This window comes from Vanacampus margaritifer, chromosome 4, assembly GCF_051991255.1.
Source record: "Vanacampus margaritifer isolate UIUO_Vmar chromosome 4, RoL_Vmar_1.0, whole genome shotgun sequence".
NCBI classification, from domain to species: Eukaryota; Metazoa; Chordata; class Actinopteri; order Syngnathiformes; family Syngnathidae; genus Vanacampus; species Vanacampus margaritifer.
The window spans coordinates 8158901-8177982 of record NC_135435.1 but is presented as its reverse complement, the minus strand read 5'-3'; the positions used below and the strand labels follow the sequence as shown (position 1 = coordinate 8177982).

The 19082-nt window shown below is 40.9% G+C and overlaps 1 protein-coding gene across 11 annotated transcripts in view; it reads left to right on the top strand.

Annotated features, from left to right (window-relative positions):
* tjp1a (tight junction protein 1a) overlaps positions 1 to 19082 on the top strand; it is a 129464-nt gene that overhangs the window by 1035 nt on the left and 109347 nt on the right. The window lies entirely within an intron of this gene.

Below are 19082 nucleotides of genomic sequence, written 5' to 3'. Positions count from 1 at the left end.
ATTTTCCACTCCATTTGACCAGTTGTCTGCTTTAATGGTACATAAACATCAGCCATCACATGCACGCACGCACACAGACACACGTGCGAACATTGTCATCAATTTCTCTGTAGTCGTATTCCTAATCGTATACATATCATCGCCATCGGATACGCTGTCAAATACTGCAATTTAACTAACACATTTGAATAATAACCAATAATGCAAACAGCCATATGAGTCTTAGTTTGTGGTTGAGCAATTGGATCATGTTGGTTGCAAATTAGGTTCCATTCCAACCCTCCATTCTCTTCCTTTCATCTCTATACAGCAGATTCTGTAAGACAGACAATGCGCACCTATTCACATATTTCATAAAGCAGTCTTAAAGGAGAAGTCAAGTGATACATTTTCTTCACATTCACAATAATATGTTCTATGTTCCCACAATAGTCTACACAGAATTATGATAATATTGCATTTGTGGAATATGAAATAAAGCAAAATCCACTTGTTTTTATCCGTCTCAGGGGGCAGCCATTTTGCCACTTGCAGTCGACTGAAAAATACACCACAGTTGCTCAAGGCTTTAGTAACCTATCACAGCTCACTTGTTTTCTGAGTTTGGTCATTTGACGTTGCAATTGGTCGTTACCTCAGCCTTGAATAGCTTTGATGTCATTTTCAGTCGACAGCTAATAAGACTATTAACAGAGGGGGGCATCGTCATTGCCTGGAATTGATGATTGATGGAAGTGCCCACATTTTGGCGTGTGCTTCAGCACTTCCAGCGAATGATTGATAATGCAAAGCCTTGAAAAAATGCACCGACTGAGCACCGAGTGAAGCAGGATTACTTCTGTCGATTGCGGTGAATGCAACCGGTCCTTCTCAATCCGTGTATGTTTGTGAGGCTTCGCATTATCAAGCATTCGCTGAATGTGCTGAAGCACACGTCAAAAGGTGGGCACTTCCATCAATCATCAATTCCAGTCAATGACGATGCCCACCTCTGACTAATAATTTAAATGCTCTTTGCAATTATGGAAGTGACAATCATAATTGAATTCAATGAAATCCTAATTTAAAGGATATCTTTGAATTGTTCAACTTAAACTACAGACACAACCTTGGGTGGTTAAAACATCTGAATCAAAATAACCCATTTCTCAACTGAAATCTCAGGTCAGGTCTTGCTTTGTGAAACGGGAACTCCCACTTCCTTCTGCATTCCGAAAACATGCATTTTGGTTAATTGAACACAAAATGTCCATGTGGGCAAAAGTACTAATGATTTATTTTTATTTATGTATTCTTTAATAGATGGAGCAAATGAAGTAAATGGTAAATTAACTGCTTTATCTACTTCGTATGGTACCTAAAGCGCTTTACAATGCCTCCCATTCACACACATTTACACATACCAGTGGTCGGCTGCTGCCACGCAGGACGCTGCCAGGTCCACTGGGAGCTAAATTTGTCTCACACTAAGTCACTTTTCACCAGGAACAGGAAGTCAAATTTGCACACGCGCACCAAATTACTCCAAAATAGCACTTATAAAGATGATAAGATATTTTTTGTATGCACATTAATTCCACAATAACAAAAAAAGTCCTCTACATTATCTGGGTCCTGTGCTTCTGCCCCCAATTTGAGTGTCACAGTGCATGCCTCTGTTCAGAAGTTAAGCAGTGTTGCTCATACATTAGCTGGATTAATGCATCTGTCACGGTCCGGCCACGGAGCGGAGTTGAGTCCGTCGGCGTGTGGAGTAGAGGACTCAAAGTGCAGGGAGGCAGGAGAACCACGGCAGGAGTGCGGGTTAGACTGACGTATTTTATTGTACCAAATCAAAATCAAAATCAAAATCAAAATCAAAATCAAAATCAAAATCAAAATCAAAATCAAAATCAAAATCAAAATCAAAATCAAAATGACAGACCGAACTCCAGGGGTGACCGTGACAAGCGGCAATGATCCCACACGGACTGATCACCACCCGGGAACTAAATACACTCACACTAATTTGGTAACTAGCCACACCTGGGGGCAGGCACAAGTGGCTGAGGGCCCGGATTGGTCAACCCGCGGAAGGGCGGGAACCCACTCAGGGCCCTCAACCAAAGCCAGATCTTCCCAGACATGACAGCAACATTTAAAGTATGTTTTCATATCAGCCCTTGGTATGCTGTTTCAGTGTGGAGCAAATGTGTCATTACTGCGTCTTTATCCAGTTCAGACAAAATTTCACAAAATTCTATGTTCTGTGTTTTCCGCAATCACAGATGCACTAGGATATTGTCATCTTCGTCCACTATTCTCGACTGAGACTAACTTTCACTCATTCAAAGGATCACTTCCTGGAAGAATTCACTTGCTAGCCAATTATTCTGTAAACATTTAGGTTTAGACTAATTTATTGATTGCTGACACATCAATTGTGTGTGCAGATGGAGGGAGAGTAACGAGGTATACAGAGCGAGTTGGATTGAGGTGGGGTGTAGTTTAGTCACACTCTGAATGGAAAGAGTTAGGATGGAGGATGTTAGTCCACGGATGATGAAGGGGGCCACGGTTTTACATCAGCACTACTTTTAATTAAGGACAAAAATGTGCAATGTCTGTTTTTCAATTGAACCAAGGAAATAGTCGTAGGCTACATGTTAAAGAGCCACTCCAACTACAAAGGCTTTGCAGAGACGAAAAAATAACTACATACCCTAACCCCAACATGGGAATTGTTCGCTTGCATAAAAACTATCATTGTGTGCACATTTTCACAAAAAACAACTCACTCCAAAATTTTGCATTCCCTCTGCATCGCGTTGCTTGTGCGTTTGTAACACTAGTGTTGAATATATCCATGCTTTGGGAGGACTCAAATTTAGCAAATCCTCGCACACTTAAAACTTTCAGATTGGTGTTTAGTGGCAATTTAGGCTACGTTCGCAGGCAAATACGACCCATATCATATTTTTTTGCCCAAATGCGAGCTGTATCTGACTTTTCAGGAATGGCTCAATTCTGATTTTTTCATATCCGACCTGGGTCACTTTCATATGTGGTCCTAGATCGGATACGTATCCGAATTTTTGCAATGCGACCGCAGTCTGAATGGCCAGGTCTCATATATCCGACCTCAACGTCATCAAAAGTCCAATATGCGCTCGAGGCGGGCAGGGGCATTAAAGCTTGATTTATGCTTGACGCATCCGGGAATTCTGCACTGCTCGGGAGACGTACGTGAATCGGCAAAGTTGTTTGGGGTAACAGTTGTGACTTTATATTTGACTTTAATTTAATCCCACTTGAAACATGAATTATAAAGATGACATTTGTCGTGGTGATATTAGTAATTTAGCCATGCAGACGGCTCATTTCTTCTTCTTATTATTTATTTATATATTATTACGCCCCGGCAATGACATGACATCATCGTTAGGGAGAAAAAAATAGGAGGGGTCTCCGTGAGTTGAGGCACTCGAACAGGCTCGCTTCATTTTCCCAAAATATTATTTCTGCCTCCTCCTGCATCACTCCTCTGCAGATATGAGATGGTAAAAATCTGAGCCCCGATGACGAACTAATAAAAGTCTGTGGCCCTGACACGTTGGACCAAACATATTTACTTCCGCAAACACAGCGTTGTGAGTGACGTTTCTTCTTCTGCGCATGCGGGTCGCTTTGAGGAAGCACTATGTCCACACAGCAGACAGACTGAGGTTGCAATTAATAGGTAAAGTGAACGCTTACTCAAAAAAAAATTCACCAAAAAATCGGAATTTAGCATGAAGACCTGCAGTGTGAATGTAGCCTTAGATTGAAATCTTTCATGGCTGATCGTGTCTCTCAGCAAACCAGGCAGCTACAGTTGTGTTACAATTTAGTAAAAATACGGTGCCCTATTTCCATGCACTCTAAAAACAGTTGGGTCAAAAGTAAGTTGTAAGACCCATTTCTTGACTAAAAGTTGGGTCGAATCGATCCCTTTTTGACTCATAGTTGGGTTATTTTTGACCCAACTGTTTTTAGAGTTTGCCCAATGCAAGTCTAGCACAAAGCGCAGTCAAACTGTGGGTATGGGTGAAGTTTTCTTTTGTTTTGGTACCTTCACTCTAAAAACAGTTGGGTCGAAAGTAACCCAATTATGGATAAAAAATGGACCAATCCATTTTATGGGTCAATTTAACCCAACTTTCTGGGTTGTTCTATACAAAATGACCCAATTTTTTGACCCAAGTAAAAGATCTGACCAATACTTATGAGTGGTTTTACGCTGAAAAACCCATTTCTTAACTCAAAGTTGAGTCAAATCGACCCAAGTAGAGATCGGTCCATTTTTGACCCAACTGTTTTTAGAGGGTTCCGAGACAAACCCAGGTAGAAGTGGCCATATTTGCTATTGTGGGTCGGGAACGCAGCCAACTCCAGCTAATCGAAGTATCTCCCAGCTTATCCATTTAAAAAAAAAAGCTCAGAGAGAGCCGCAATGTCTACATGGTATGTAGATGCAGGAGATTGGTGCATGGGAAGCACATTTATGAATTGAAAGAAGAAATCCACTTTGGCTGCTGTGGATGGGCACTTCCACCCCACATTATGCATCTGTGTGTAGAAGAAAGAGCTCATTCCTGGCCAGAAGCTAGGACTGAATTAGGTCAAGAAAATGGTGCCTTTCAGGTAAACTAGGAAGCAGGTTATGGGCCCTGTTTTCGTCAACAGGCGTCTTCATTTTCGTGCAAGTATACTTTAATGTGTTTGGGAATTTGCTAGACTGCGCTAATGCCTTGATAGGTGTTTCAGCATATTTGATTGCACACCCTCGGTGCATCGGGCAATTTGGTGACCAAAAGTAGACTAGATTTTAGATGACTTAAAACCAAGTTTAACTTGTGGCGCAGGTTATGTAACGCAATTTTGATGGATTTAAAGGAGGCACAGGCAGACAGATTCTGTGCTCCGCGGGTGTATGTGGTGGATTTCATTCAAAAATAGGACAAACGTCTGAGACAATCCATCTGAATCATTGTCAAAATCATTTAATTGAATGAATGATTCATTATCATTAAATATTTGAATAGCGTCCCCATGACTGTGCACCCCAATTATGGTTGTTGGCGGTGGGAGGTCTGATTTGAAAGAGAATGAGGGGAGTCACTTCGACTGGCCAGGAGTCGGCTGTGTTCCATCCCAGAATGGCGCACAACGGCGCAAATGTCCTAGTCTATCTGTGCTAGTCTAGCAAAATACCACCCCCTCCTTCCAAAGAAAAAGAAAAAAGAAAAGTCCACCCATGTGCATACACAGTTAGACTGCGCTTTGTACTACACTTGCGCTGGGCACAAAAATAGGGCCCTCCATGTTTATCAGAAATATAATCAGCCACAGCATGCGTGCTTTTTACATTAGATGCTTATGTATCATTGTCACGAGAGGCCAGTTCTGTCTCCAAGGTTTTTCATTGCATTCCTCCATTTTTGATGAAATGCTCAAACTTTGGGACTCTGTTGCTAACGCCCGTTAGCCATGATTTGCAGTTAGCCGCAACTTTTCCAGTTACGTCACGGCTGACCGGATCACTACTACTACGCATGTGCGTCAAGTACAGAAGGCAGACAACAATTTGAGAGAAAAACAACGTTTCAAAAAATAAACAATTAAATTATTTTTGACAATTTTGATCATTGACGGAATTGTGACAAGTCTGCCAATCTTGGCATGTATTTCATTTTGAAATAAAACCCACAGAGTGGCTAGTTCGAGTGGTGCGGTCACATTCCACAGTTGAAATTCAGCCACATTTGGCAGGTTAGTGGGTGTTCATGCCAAGCCCTGCCTGCAGAGGAGATGAATAATGCAACTTCGTGCAGATCATGCGACTTGTGGAATATTCCAAAACAAATGACCCTGGTATAACTTTTGTTGTAATTTTTTAGTTATTTTTTTAACTTTGTGCATTTTTTGTTATAATTAAAAAAAAAAGAAGCTTTCAATTCTTTATATGTTTAAAATTAAAAGAAAACTTTTTTAGGCTAATATTTTAAGTTATTGGTCTCTTTGACTACTGATAATGTCTATAGTCCAATGACTATAAACTTTTTTTTTTTAAGAAAATAATCTTTTTAATGTTATCAATATTTTAATGATCATATTTCATGTTAAAGTCTAATTTTAAAAAGCAGTCAGAGGCAAAAAAAAGATCATCAGATTAATGTGCAGTGTGGTTTGTTTACTAAAAATAATGTACTGTATTTTGCAAGTAATTTGATCAGGGATGCATGAAATGGGCCAAAAGTTGAGCCAAATGAAGTGAAAACTGCAAAAATTTCCCGTGGCACACCTGATGACATCATGGCACACTTGGGTCCCATGGCTCCATGGTCGGGAGTCACTGGTCTGCAGTAATATGCACGACTTAGTCACACAAGGGAAAGGATTTGATTTCACTCCTTAGCTTATGCGACTGCTGTCAAATGGGATGCAAAGGACATAGTGGTGACTTGCTTTTGACGCTTCCCCCTTTAAGAGCGGCACGGCGGTATGTCTGTGGCTATTACATCAGGGTGGGGGAAGGGGCACGGCCATTAAAACTGGATTACTGTATTGCCTCCGACAGCTACTTTAACGAAGAGAAGCTGATCTAGGGTGTGCCTTCACAGCGCACGCCTCATGAAGTCATCCCGTGCATTCACTTGCATGCCATGTCCATCGTTATTCGTAGTGAAGCCAGGGTCACACACAGAGGGAAGTTTAAACCCACCAAGTCATCACTTCTACCATTGGTTTGAGCATGGTGACCTTTGCACTGAGTAGAAAAATATTACTGCAAGTCACGTGTGTTTTTGTCCTCCTATTCTTTGACCTCTGTGGCACGTACAATCGATACCTAGAGACGGCACCTTGAAAGAATGCAGATCTTGAAGTATTGATTGCATCTGAGATCCTCCTTGTGTGCATGCATATCAAATCCACCACAATACCCACCAATTTGAAAATGCTACTAAGTGTTGCCAAATATTAAATGGCAAATATTTTGCTAAGAATCGTTTATCTTTTAATGTTGCACCTCAGGAACATAGAAAATGTGCTGCGTTTTGGTCAGTCCATTCTTGTTTCTGTATTGATTGTTTGTATGCAAAAAAATGTCATGGCTGTTCTGTTCGTTGCAGTTCTAAATCAAACATACTACGATGAAAAAGGCTGTCATGTTGTCATAACCATATATACTGGGACTCGAATGTCACACAATACTGCACAACTCATACAGTTTGGGGCGTGTTTGTTAGTCGAAGACTACATCCATGTTCTTGGAAGATGATGACAAGACGGGCAGTACCATTAAAATTCAGAGGGGCGGGACAGTTGATTAGGCACTCTACAGGTCTTAGGCTGCGTTCAGACTGCAGGCATATGTGACTCCAATCGGATTCCTCTTCAAATCCGATTTTTAGGGCTGACTGTTTTTAGCAAGTGTCCAAATCCGATCCGGCCCTGTTCAGACTGGGCCACATTATTGATCCATCGACCCAACGACATTGAACAATGTCCAGCACGTGTAGTGTTTGACGTAATTGTAACACTGTTTACTGCTCCGTACTTCCCGTTCCTCGCAAGCACATTAAGCGATTTTCTTTTCCTTTCTTTCTTTCTTCCTTTCTTTTTTTTTAAACGATCATATTTCTATAGCTACATATTCGCTATTTCCGGTTGCGCATGTGAAAAACTGATGGGGTAGCGAGACCAGCTTCAGCGCAAGTAACGGAAACTGTCACTGTATTTCCGGTTGAGCATGAGAGGAGTCGACGGGGCAGTGAAGCCGTCAAGGCGTTTGACTGCCGAGCATGCGAGAAACAATCCAGCAGCGAAACGATTGGATATTGACAGCGTAGTTTTTGCACGCTTAGACGTCACAGAGAGTCAAATCTGTTCCGTTTCGAGCTGATCAGACTGAGACGCATCCTCTCCAAATCAGATATGAAACTACCTCTCGCATGCGGTTTCAATCCGTTCCATTTCATGTGCTTTGTGATTGTTCAAACTACAAAAGAGGCATCCACTTCTGGATGGGCTAAAAATCGGATTTAGGCTGGCAGTCTGAACAAGGACTTAATGCTCAATTCCGATTTTTTTTGTGTGAAATACGTCCTCGCGGCTCATATTTTTACCATCTCATATATACAGAAGAGTGATGCGTGAGGTGGTGAAAATGAAGCGAGCCTTTTCGAGTTCATTTTTTTCCCGAGCTTCTCATTTGACAGAGACCTTGTAATGGGTTGTACACCCACGGAACGTTGTGGACAATGGGGAGTTCCGGGTGGGAATGTTTTGTATGACACACCAAACAGGAGTTGAATTGCCTGCTCACTTCCCATGCGCATGTTAAAAGTGAAAAATTGAAGACATGGAAAGCTGATGTCAATAAAGCACCAGCACTTGTCTCTGTTGTTTAACACTCCGCCTCCCAACACTGCTCGCTACAATCTCTCCTAACGATGACGTGACGTCATTGCCGCGTGTAATAAATGAGCCGTCTGCGTGGCTACATTAATAATATCACCACAAATGTCAACTTTATGCTTCATGTTGCATGTGGGGTTAAAGTCAAATATAAAGTCACAACTGTTCCTTGAAACAATTTTGAAGATTCACGTATGTCTCACGAGTAGTACATGAAGGTGGCATTGGACGATGTTCTGTCTTCCCTTTTGACAGTTCTTGTCTTCTTCTTTCTCTGTTTGCAGTTGTTTCATCTACCACATGGGAGACTACTACTCTCAAAGACTCTAAATACAGGAGTAACTCATATTAATTTGAAACTGTAGAAATAACCATCAGAAATGCTTGTACGGTTTACTGGTTAACTACCCGTTGTGCTACTTTTCACAGCATTCTTTTTTTTTTTTGTTCAGTGTCTGTTATACTATTTACCATTTCAAAATGACTGAAGACTTTTTTGTATTTGATGCTTACTTGAGATGTCACCTCACAACCAATTTACACCACGTATTAAGCTTTTTACAGATTGCTGCAATGTTGACATTTCTTCTTAATAATGATGACTTGGATTTATATTGCGCCTTTCAAGGGGATGTGACTCCGGATTCTTAACTCATTCAAACCCCAAAACGTATAAATATATATTTTTAATACTTTGCCCTGCACTCCCAAAAACATATTTATACGTTTTTTGTTTTATTATGCTAGAGCATACAGAAGGCTTTGATACAGCTTCTGACATGAAGAGGTAGCTCAAAGCAATTGTAGTTTTTATAAAAAGATGACCAGCAGGTGGCAGTAGAGTATAAGAGATCCATGTTGCAACAAGCTCTTTTTCCCAGTGTTTTCGCCAGGGATGTGAATAATGATGAGACTTAGCTATATTCTAATGTTAATTTCTGCAAAATGGAGACAGATACAAATATACTTTTTTTTCCCCCGATGAAAGAAGAGACTCTAATCTTTCTTTTGGTAGGTGCCATGTTTTTATAGCAATAGAACTGAATATTCTGTGGACCTTTCAAAATCAGTTAAAATCCAGTAAAACAGCTGGGAGCAAAGGGGGTTGCTTCGGTGAAAATGGCTGGCAGGGAATGAGTTAATTAGAAGGTGCAAAACCCTCCAAGAAGCATCAGCATAATTTCATAAGTGCATTTGACTAAAACTATATACTGTACGACGAAAGTACTTCCTGCACCTGGAAGTCTGCCCATCCATTGGGCAATTGATACCCTTTAATCCAACTAAACACGGCTTGAGCTCTGACTGAGATTAAAGTTGTAGTAAAAAAAACTGATTCAAACTACAGATAAACAAGATAGCTTGTTTGTTCTCTTCATTCTGCCAGGCATCTTCAATTGCTGAGAATTGAAGTAATTTTAATACCTTAATGCTCATGCCCTGATAATGAAAGATATGCAAATTTGGCATGCTAAACTGTGTTCATCAAAGGACTCATGGTGCCAAACAAGATGATGTTTTACTTTTTAAAAACTTCTTTTTGTCATAAGTGTAATTAGTTTGAGAACAACCATAAATAGTAATTAGCTTTCTGACGCCCCTTTGAACTGTCCACAGCTCTTCCTAACACGTGGGTGTATCCTCTTGTATCATGGACCAGATGTCTTGTCTGCTTCCCACTTAGAGTGACAGCTCTGCCTGGTGTTCCCAGTCCACCTGCTTAATGATGCATAAAGTCAGCTCCCTACTTCCCCACAACACACAAAAACACACCCACACGTGCACACAAGTCTACTCTCTCATTCGCTTGACCCCACATCCTCCCTCCCGGAAAGAACACACACACACTACTTCATAACTCCTGTCCTCCCCCTCCTCCCACCCAGTTCCACTCAAGGAGGCCTTGAAGCGTAATCCTACACAAACTGACAATGATGCGTATTAGTTACCTCAGCAGGAGTCCGAGTCTGGGGTGGGCCTGTCATGATAATCAGAAGTTTGCCAAAAATCGAGCAGAAATGTGTTTTTTTATATTTTTATATTTGCGTTCAGCTCTTGGTGAAGTCCTGTGGTGAGATTTTCACACTCATCACAGTAAGAAGTCATGAGGATGTTTAAAATGCTGCTTTACACGTGTTGGATGTACTTTAAGTTTGTATGTATGTAAAGTATCATATGTTGTGTATGTAAACACACTGAGTGTGCTGCCGAATATAGTTTGTATTCAGATTACATTTGAGTCTTAACAGCAAAAACACTTTAGGTTCACCTACTGTATACATCATATTTCAGTAACTATGGAGTGATAAACACTGATTGGCACTCAAGATTTTCAGGTAAATAACATTATTTATGGTATTGGTCAGAAACTTGCTGATGTGCACATTGTATCAAGAATGGGCATCATTTATATTCCTGGTGATTCCTTCTGCGCCTCACATAACGTAGTTTGTTTAACAGCCGTAATCCACAAGTGTAAAAAAATTAAATAATAATAAATCATTACAGTGACCACATAGAGTGTAATCTCAAGTTACGATTTGGGTTATGCACAACATTTTCATTTAAAACTTCCCTCAAAAGAGCTCCACATATGACGAGAATATTCCCAAATACAGTACGCTGCCACATTCTCAGGATAGCAGCGGCACCACACGAAGGACTAACAATGGAGCGCAGCTATAGAAATAGCGTTTATCTGTCAACATTTTGTCCAAGTGAAGTCACAATTTACTTTGATGTAAAGGACGTAATGAGATGCACAAGATGGACACGTTGGATCATATTAAAGATCCCTATGAAGAACTATCAGCGATGGCAGATAGCGAGAGTGTTTCAGTTCTACAATGACTTGACAATGACTTCTACAATGACTTTCCCTCTCCCGACGCTGGTGAGTGCTTACGATCATACAAAGGCTTGGAAGGTTACAAATTTGTACAATCCAAATTTGTGATTCCCCTTTCTGTGTGGTTAATATGCCATCTAAGCTAGCAGCAGCACACAAGGCTTGCACTTTTGTCATTACGCATGTTAGCATCGATTTGGCTACCACCCCACCGCTGCCGTCACAAAAAATCTTGTCTATGCTGCTACTGTTGACCAGTTATAAAATTCAACTGTGTAATATATATAAAACCGGAGGAGCGCAAACGAAGGTTTTCATAACATAAACAAAACAGACTATTTATATCCCCCAAATTTTGCATGTGGCCACTGGTGGGAAGCATCTGCTAGTTAGCATTTCCTAGCATCCAGGTAGATTCTTCTAGTTCAGTCTCCATGTGCCAAGATCACGTCTTTCGCCATCATTTAGTAATAAATAACTATACAATCAAGCCACATCAACATGACTAACTGATCCAGTAATTGACACACCTGATATGAAGTAATCGCTATATTGACAATTCTGAACTTACGTCACAAGTCAAAATGGCGGTCATACTCAGCGGAAATGACGCTCTCCACTTATTGAAGTGAGCATTATTTTGATTATAAAATGTGATGAAATGTCGTTAGACTACTATAACAATATGCCTTGTTTGTAAGCTAGTCACAGGCAAAAGCAATACGCCTGTACTGGGAGTAGTCAGATAGGAACTGATGGTAGCTATCCGGTGGCGGACACATTAAGAGGTCGGACACTCCCATGTTAATGTATGGTCAGAATGTGGCATATTGATAAAGCTTCAGTCAAAAGACTACAAGTGCATTCTATACATGAGCTGGCTCAACAGATATAGTACAACACCGTTTGTTTTCAGCGAGTAAAGGGAGCATTAGCTTTGCATTGCATTGCAGAAAAATCTGAAATTCCAAGAAGTCTGGAATTTTCAATACAGCCGAAGACCGCCACTATGAGAAGGATCTCACTTCTCCATCTTGATCATGGCCCTTTTCATGGCTGGTATGATCCATTGGTGCCTCCTTGGTGTCATGTCTGGGAAGATCTGGCTTTGGTTGAGGGCCCTGAGTGGGTTCCCGCCCTTCCGCGGGTTGACCAATCCGGACTCTCAGCCACTTGTGCCTGGCCCCAGGTGTGGCTAGTTACCCAATTAGTGTGGGTGCATTTAGTTCCCGGGTGGTGATCAGTCCGTGTGGGATCATTGCCGCTTGTCACGTTCACCCCCGGAGTCTTGTCTGTCACTTTGATTTTGTATCTTTTCAGTTCCTTGTTTTGTTTAGCATTAATCAGTACCCTGGTTAGTGTGTTTTGTAAAATAAAACACGCCAGTCTCGCCTGCAATCCTGCTGTGGTTCTCCTGCCTCCCTGCATTTTGGGTCCTCCACCTCACACGCCGACAGACACCACGCCGCTCCGTGACCACACTGTGACACTTGGTTCCTCTTTTAGTAGCCTGTAGGATGCTTGCCCCTTCTTTTGCCTCATATTGTTGTGGCACCCTGGTGCATAACCGCTGCCTACCATTGTAGTGTGGCGTGTGTATTTACTCAAACTAGTGACATGTTTTCTATCCTGCCAAAGTGCCGTTGGTTACGTTTGGTGCAGTGCCTTGTGAGATCTGTGACGTCAAGGTCTGGAACTCTATTTATTAATTCTATTTCTGCTGCTTAACCGCCATCAACAACATGCATACCGCAGTGCTCTTAACGGAAAACTAGTAGTTATATCTCTGCGCAGCTTAAGGATGAAATCAGTTTCATACATTGGCATTGGGCTGAAAACTGAAAAGCTCCAAAATAGTCACTTTTCAGGAGACACCAAAAACGGCATGTTTGTTCAACCATTAACATTTAATTATCAAAGACAGTAAGCCATTTTCAACACTGTCCTCACAAGGGTCGCGGGGGGTGCTGGAGTTTATCCCAGCTGGCTTCGGGCAGTAGGCGGGGTACACCCTGAACTGGTTGCCAGCCAGGGCACACAGAGACGAACAACCATTTGCACTTACAATCACACCTATGGACAATTTGGAGTGTTCAATTAACCTGCCATGCATGTCTTTGGAATGTGGGAGGAAACCGGAGAAAACCCACGCAAGCACGGGGAGCACATGCAAATTCCACCCGAAGCCCGGACTCGATCTCACGTCCTGTGCACTGGGAGGCGGACATGCTAACCAGTCTTTCACCGTGCCGCCCAATTTATATAAAATAATTAAATAAATAAAATAACACCCACACATGTGGGCTGACTAACAGTAAGGATTTTTGAAAAAATATGAAATTTAGTGAACTGTGACTTATAAGGTTTCAGCCCAACACCAGTGGTATGTAGGTGGATGTTCCACCTCCACATCTTTGATAATCCAATTACAAATTTAACAGTGTTTGCGTTTGTAAAATACATGATAAAAGAAGTCCAACAGAACTGTTGTTGTTTTTACAGAACTGCTTTGGAGATCACACTTCTTAGTGTATTTCAGCAAAGTGTAGGTACACACACGTTTTGTGTGTGTTTGTGTTTCCCTAACATCAAGAACTCGCATGTTCTTACTTTGGGCAGAATGTTTGTAATCTCCTCTCAAATGGTTTATGCCACTGAAGGGAACAGATTATCAAGGGTTTAAATGACTCGCGGCTCACCCCCTTACCACCAGCCGCTCTCTGAGCCTCCAGTGGGAGTGGCCAATCCTTTTTTGGGGAATGTCTGTGTTTTAGTAATGGGGTAATGTTCCGAACATGGAAACACGTTTACTTTGATTTGATGATGATTTTCTTGTGCTGCTTTGCATTATTACTTTATTACTTATTTTCTGATGAACCCAGTGAGGTGCAGCTTAATCACAGGGTTGATCTATTTGGTTGTTTGTGGGTCTCTTTGACTAATCTTCATTTGTAATGTTCATTCAGTCGAACGTAAACAAATGATTGTTGATTTAAGAAGAAAAATAAATAAATCAATGCATAAGCTATTATGGATGTTGTACTATACGGGGATGTCACCTTGGGACCCGTATCTTCTTTTTGTTGCAAAGTCGCAACCCACTCTACAGAAGTCAAACTGGCCTCTGAAAATACATGTGCAGTAACTTTACATTTTTACATTAAACACTGATTCAATTCAATGATCCACTGATTTGGTATGAGTTTGTCATACTGCCAAAAACATATTGCTGGCTGTTCGCTAGCCAAAAGCTGTGCTGCACTGTATTTGTTTACAGAAAAGCTAGTGACTAGAGCGCAAGTGAGCAACATTTCCTAACATTTACTTAAAATTGTATGTTCTATATGAGAACTTAGTACACCTTTGTACTGTTCTGAAAAACACAGAATACCAATACATGCTATTTTTTTTTTTACTAGCTATTCACGGCCCACCTAAAATGGGTCATATTTGAGAAGCACTGTTCTTAACTCACAGGTTTCGTTAACTGCTTCTAGAATGTTTTCATTGCTGTTTCCTGACAGTTTTATCATCTGCTCTGTGAGTATAATGTCTGTGGAGCCTGCGCTTATTGTGGAAAGTGTGTTGTGATGCAATATTGGTATGAAAATGGTAAATTAACTGAGCTTAGTGTTAAATATGAACGTGTTTTGTTGCTTTGACTAGGTGTTGAACAGCAAAGTAAAAAAAAAAAAGATTGTATTAAATAAACAAGTGCAAGAAAGTCAGTGTTGGTTACAGTTATGTGTTAAAATATATTTTTTGCATAATGGAGGCAGTTGATGGGAATATTTGGTGGCACTATTAGCATGCACACTTGCGTCTTCTTTGCCACTGTTGACATGCTCTAATGAGGTCCACAATCAAGCCATACCAACACATGGCCTTTGTCTCCACTGATTATTCTTGCTGCAGGCTACACCATTCATACAAAGAATTGAGCCCCCGCCCCCAGATCTTTTCACCTGTTTCTATTAAGTCACACAAGGCTACGTGAAAACATTTAGCACTGATTGTATGTGTAATTCAAGCAAAGGTATACCTTTATAAGGGGGAAGTAATAACTTCTTCAGGAGGCGTTAAATGGAAAAAGGGGCCCATCAGAGACTCACAGCCTCCCCATCCGAGGCAGAGCAGCAATGACTTTAGAATCTGCGAGTCACGCGTTCTTGACCTGTGGTGACTCACGACTGACACGATGGCTCACAGGGAGCTGACAAGAGGAAATACATCACTGCCGTCCCTCAAATAGAGAAGGACACAGCCCTTCTCCCTGACAGAGATGCCATTTATTATTTTATTTCTTGTCCTCTGCTTGGCGGATTTATGTCTAGTTGAAAAGGGGGATAGCAGGAGTCCAGTTCATCGAAATCGCCTGACAGCAGTTTAATCTGTTTACTGTCAGGCTGATCAGATGTTCTGACCCTCTTTTAGCTCTCACCATTCCTAAACTCAGCTATGGAAGAAGATCTGCACTTTTGTTTTACGGTATACACTTTTCTGTTGCTATCCAGTTTCCTTTGGGTTTGAGACTCAATGGTCACTCCATTAGATGCATCACGCACTGCAACGAATTATAAACATTACATACACAGCATTATCAGAATTGTTTCCCTTTTCCAAGACTATGTTGAAATTTCTAGTGACGGAATGATGACTTAATCTGCCCCTTTTATGTAACTGGGTTGATTACCACCTATTTGGTATACTGTAATATGTTGTGTAGCATAAATTTGGTCAATTGCTTATTAAATTAAATAATTAATTGATTCATTTTAGATAGTTTTATCAGTATAACAGATGATAACCTCGGTAAATCAGTCCATGAAGGATGCTACACTTTAATAGTTTGTGAGTACTTTTTCTAGCTTAGTGGTTAATGTAAATTATTAAAACACACACACACAGTTCACAATCAGGTTTTGATTAAGATTAAAAAAGAAATAAAAAAATCAGCTAAAGAGGAACAGTCTTAAACGAGGTGATGGAATTTCTCTAATCAGGCAAAATATGGGACCAAAAGTTGGGTGGAGCGGTTAGGCCGCTCCACCCAATTGGAAGCACCAATTTAAACAATCTGGTTAATGGCTGCAAGGTTGCACTTACAGATGGTCTGGTCTTTGGTCCGAGACGTGGAGAGCTTTGCTTGGATTGGAGAACTTCCGGGGGATTCGTTGAGGAAGAGATGGAGAAAAAAAGTTCCGCAGGGAGAGAGTTTGTCAAATAGCCCTCACGGCCCAAGGATTGCAGTTTCACTCCTTCTGGAGTCTGATCTGATCGCTGGTGAGGCCATTTTGTCCGGCTTCAAAACACCTTTGTCGTTCATTTTGAGGGCCTTCGAGCCTTGCAGCCACCAATAAGTGTTGTTCACGCTGAGCCTGTTGCGTTGCAATCGCCGCCATGAGGGAAGCGTGAGTTACCATGCAAATAAGAAACAGGAAAAAGGAAAAAAAGTGAAGCGATGCTCTTAGGATTCCACCACTAAAAAGGGAGGAGAAAATGGTGGGAACGAGCTGGTAACCACTTTTGTCGTGGCTTCCGCCTGCAGACAGAGACAAAGAGCAAGAAGAACCAAAGTGACCAAGAAACAAAGGAGGGGGGTGACCAGTGTTTTTTAAATGTTTGTCTCTTCTGGAGTCATCTCTCGCCTCTCAGGTTTCACACACAAGCTAGTGCAAAGTTACCGGCTAACACCTCTTTGAAAAAGAGAATTTAGTGAAGGATGAAAAGATTTAACTTTGGTCCCATCTTTGAAAAAAAAAAAAAATGTGTGTGCTACACACTGATGGCTAGTGGTCTGCTCCTGTCAGAGACGGCTCCTTGAGATGGTGTTTGTGCTTGTGTGTGTGCCCTGGGGGAGGACGGAGTCGATTGTAATCCATGTAAAGCCATTTGAGTTGCATTCTGTCTATGAGAAACATTGTACAGATAAAGTTTGATTGGTTGATTGTTTTGATGTATATCTCAGTAGCAGTGTTACCTAATTGTAAACTACATTATATATAACAGACATATTGCATATTGTTATGACCTAGGTCAATAAAAAGAGAACGTTATTTCCAGAGACAAATTAGCAGGATTATGCAAAATCTACCAATTTGGGTCAAAGCCGAAGCAACAAAAATAGTGCAGCTTTTACTCTTGATAATGATGCTGGTATTTTTATTTAATCAAGCTAATCCAGCAAGTGGGGCTGCACAAGAAAATATTTCACGGCATGTATTTACGCTGCCTATGTTAAAGGGCTGGCCTGGAACTGTATTGAAAAACAAAACAAGTTCAGTGAACTTTGTGTAGGTCTGTACTGTTCTGCGTTGTAAATGAGTTATTTTCATAAAAGAGGTTTTCATAGCGCTTTTTTTTAAGGTCTCATTACATTATGCAGGAGCAGTGTTGCCACAGTTACCCTAAAAAGGAACTTAAAAACCCAATTCCAGTGAAATTGGAACGTTGTGTAAATAAAAACAGAATACAATGATTTGCAAATCATGTTCAACTTTTTTTTTTTTTTTTTTTTCTCCTGTAGAGAAAAAAAAAATATCATGTTCAACCTATATTTAATTGAATGCATTTCAAAGACAAGATATTTAATGTTCAAACTGATAAACTTTGTTTTGAGCAAATAATCATTAACTTTGAATGTTATGGCTGCAACACATTCCGGAAAAGCTGGGACAGATGGCAAAAAAGTTGAGGAATGCTCATCAAACACCTGTTTGGACGGAACAGTCCTCCAATAAATATGACCACATAGGTTGTTTTGAAAAGTTGCCTAATTATGACCAAATGTTACGTGTTTTAGTTTAGCGACCTCTATCGGCCATGTTGAATAGCCCCTCTGGTTGGAAGACGAGTGTTTGTCTGACTGACCTACTTGGCCAGTGATTGTGTCAGTGTTGTCTAGTGTCTACATGTTTTGTTAGTGTTCACTACATTTTGTAGCAGACTACAGCCTCACTGTGCCTTTTACTAACATGTAAAGGCATAATGTGTACTGTACAACCTCACTGAAAGGCTTAGCTAACCCCAAACATTAGTTTTTGATGGCGAATTGACATACATGTCAACTCTAAAAAAGACAAGCTCACTAAGATAAACGTTCATCTTCCGGTCAGACGGGTCGGCTTCCTTTTTGATTTTTTTTTAACATGGTCGATAAAGGTTGTAAACTACAATACGTGACACTTGGTCGTATTTCGGTGCATGGTAAAACGACCAATATGGTCGTCATTGCTGGAGGACTTGTTGGTTTGGATCATCCCACAGGTGAACAGGCTAATTGGGAAAAGGTGGATGCCTTTGATTTGGTATAAAAGGAGCTTCAATGAATTGCATATTCACAAGTAAAGATGGGGTGAAGTTCACCTCTTTGTGAACAAGTGCTTGAAAAAATAGTCAAACAGTTTAAGGACAATGTTCGTACAATTGCAAGAAGTTTCGGGATTTCATTATCTACAGTCCATGATATGATCAAAAGGTTCAGAGAATCTGGAGAAATCACTGCCTGTAAGCGGCAAGGACAAACACCAACATTTAATGCCCGTGACTTTGGATCCTTTGTTCCTAAAGAAATAACATGCGATCGGTAGAGTCACCCTCCCCCACGCCGTGTCATTCACCAGACGGATACCAGAGTTTTGATCGTCCCTTTAGAAACGCTACAGAGACTGAACTTGCTTTCTTTATAGTCGTTTGCTCGGCAGAGAGCCAGCCGCCATTCTATGTCACTACGCAGTGACTACGTTGTAACGTAAATAAAAATGGCGGTATATGTCCAAATAGAGTTTCTACAAAA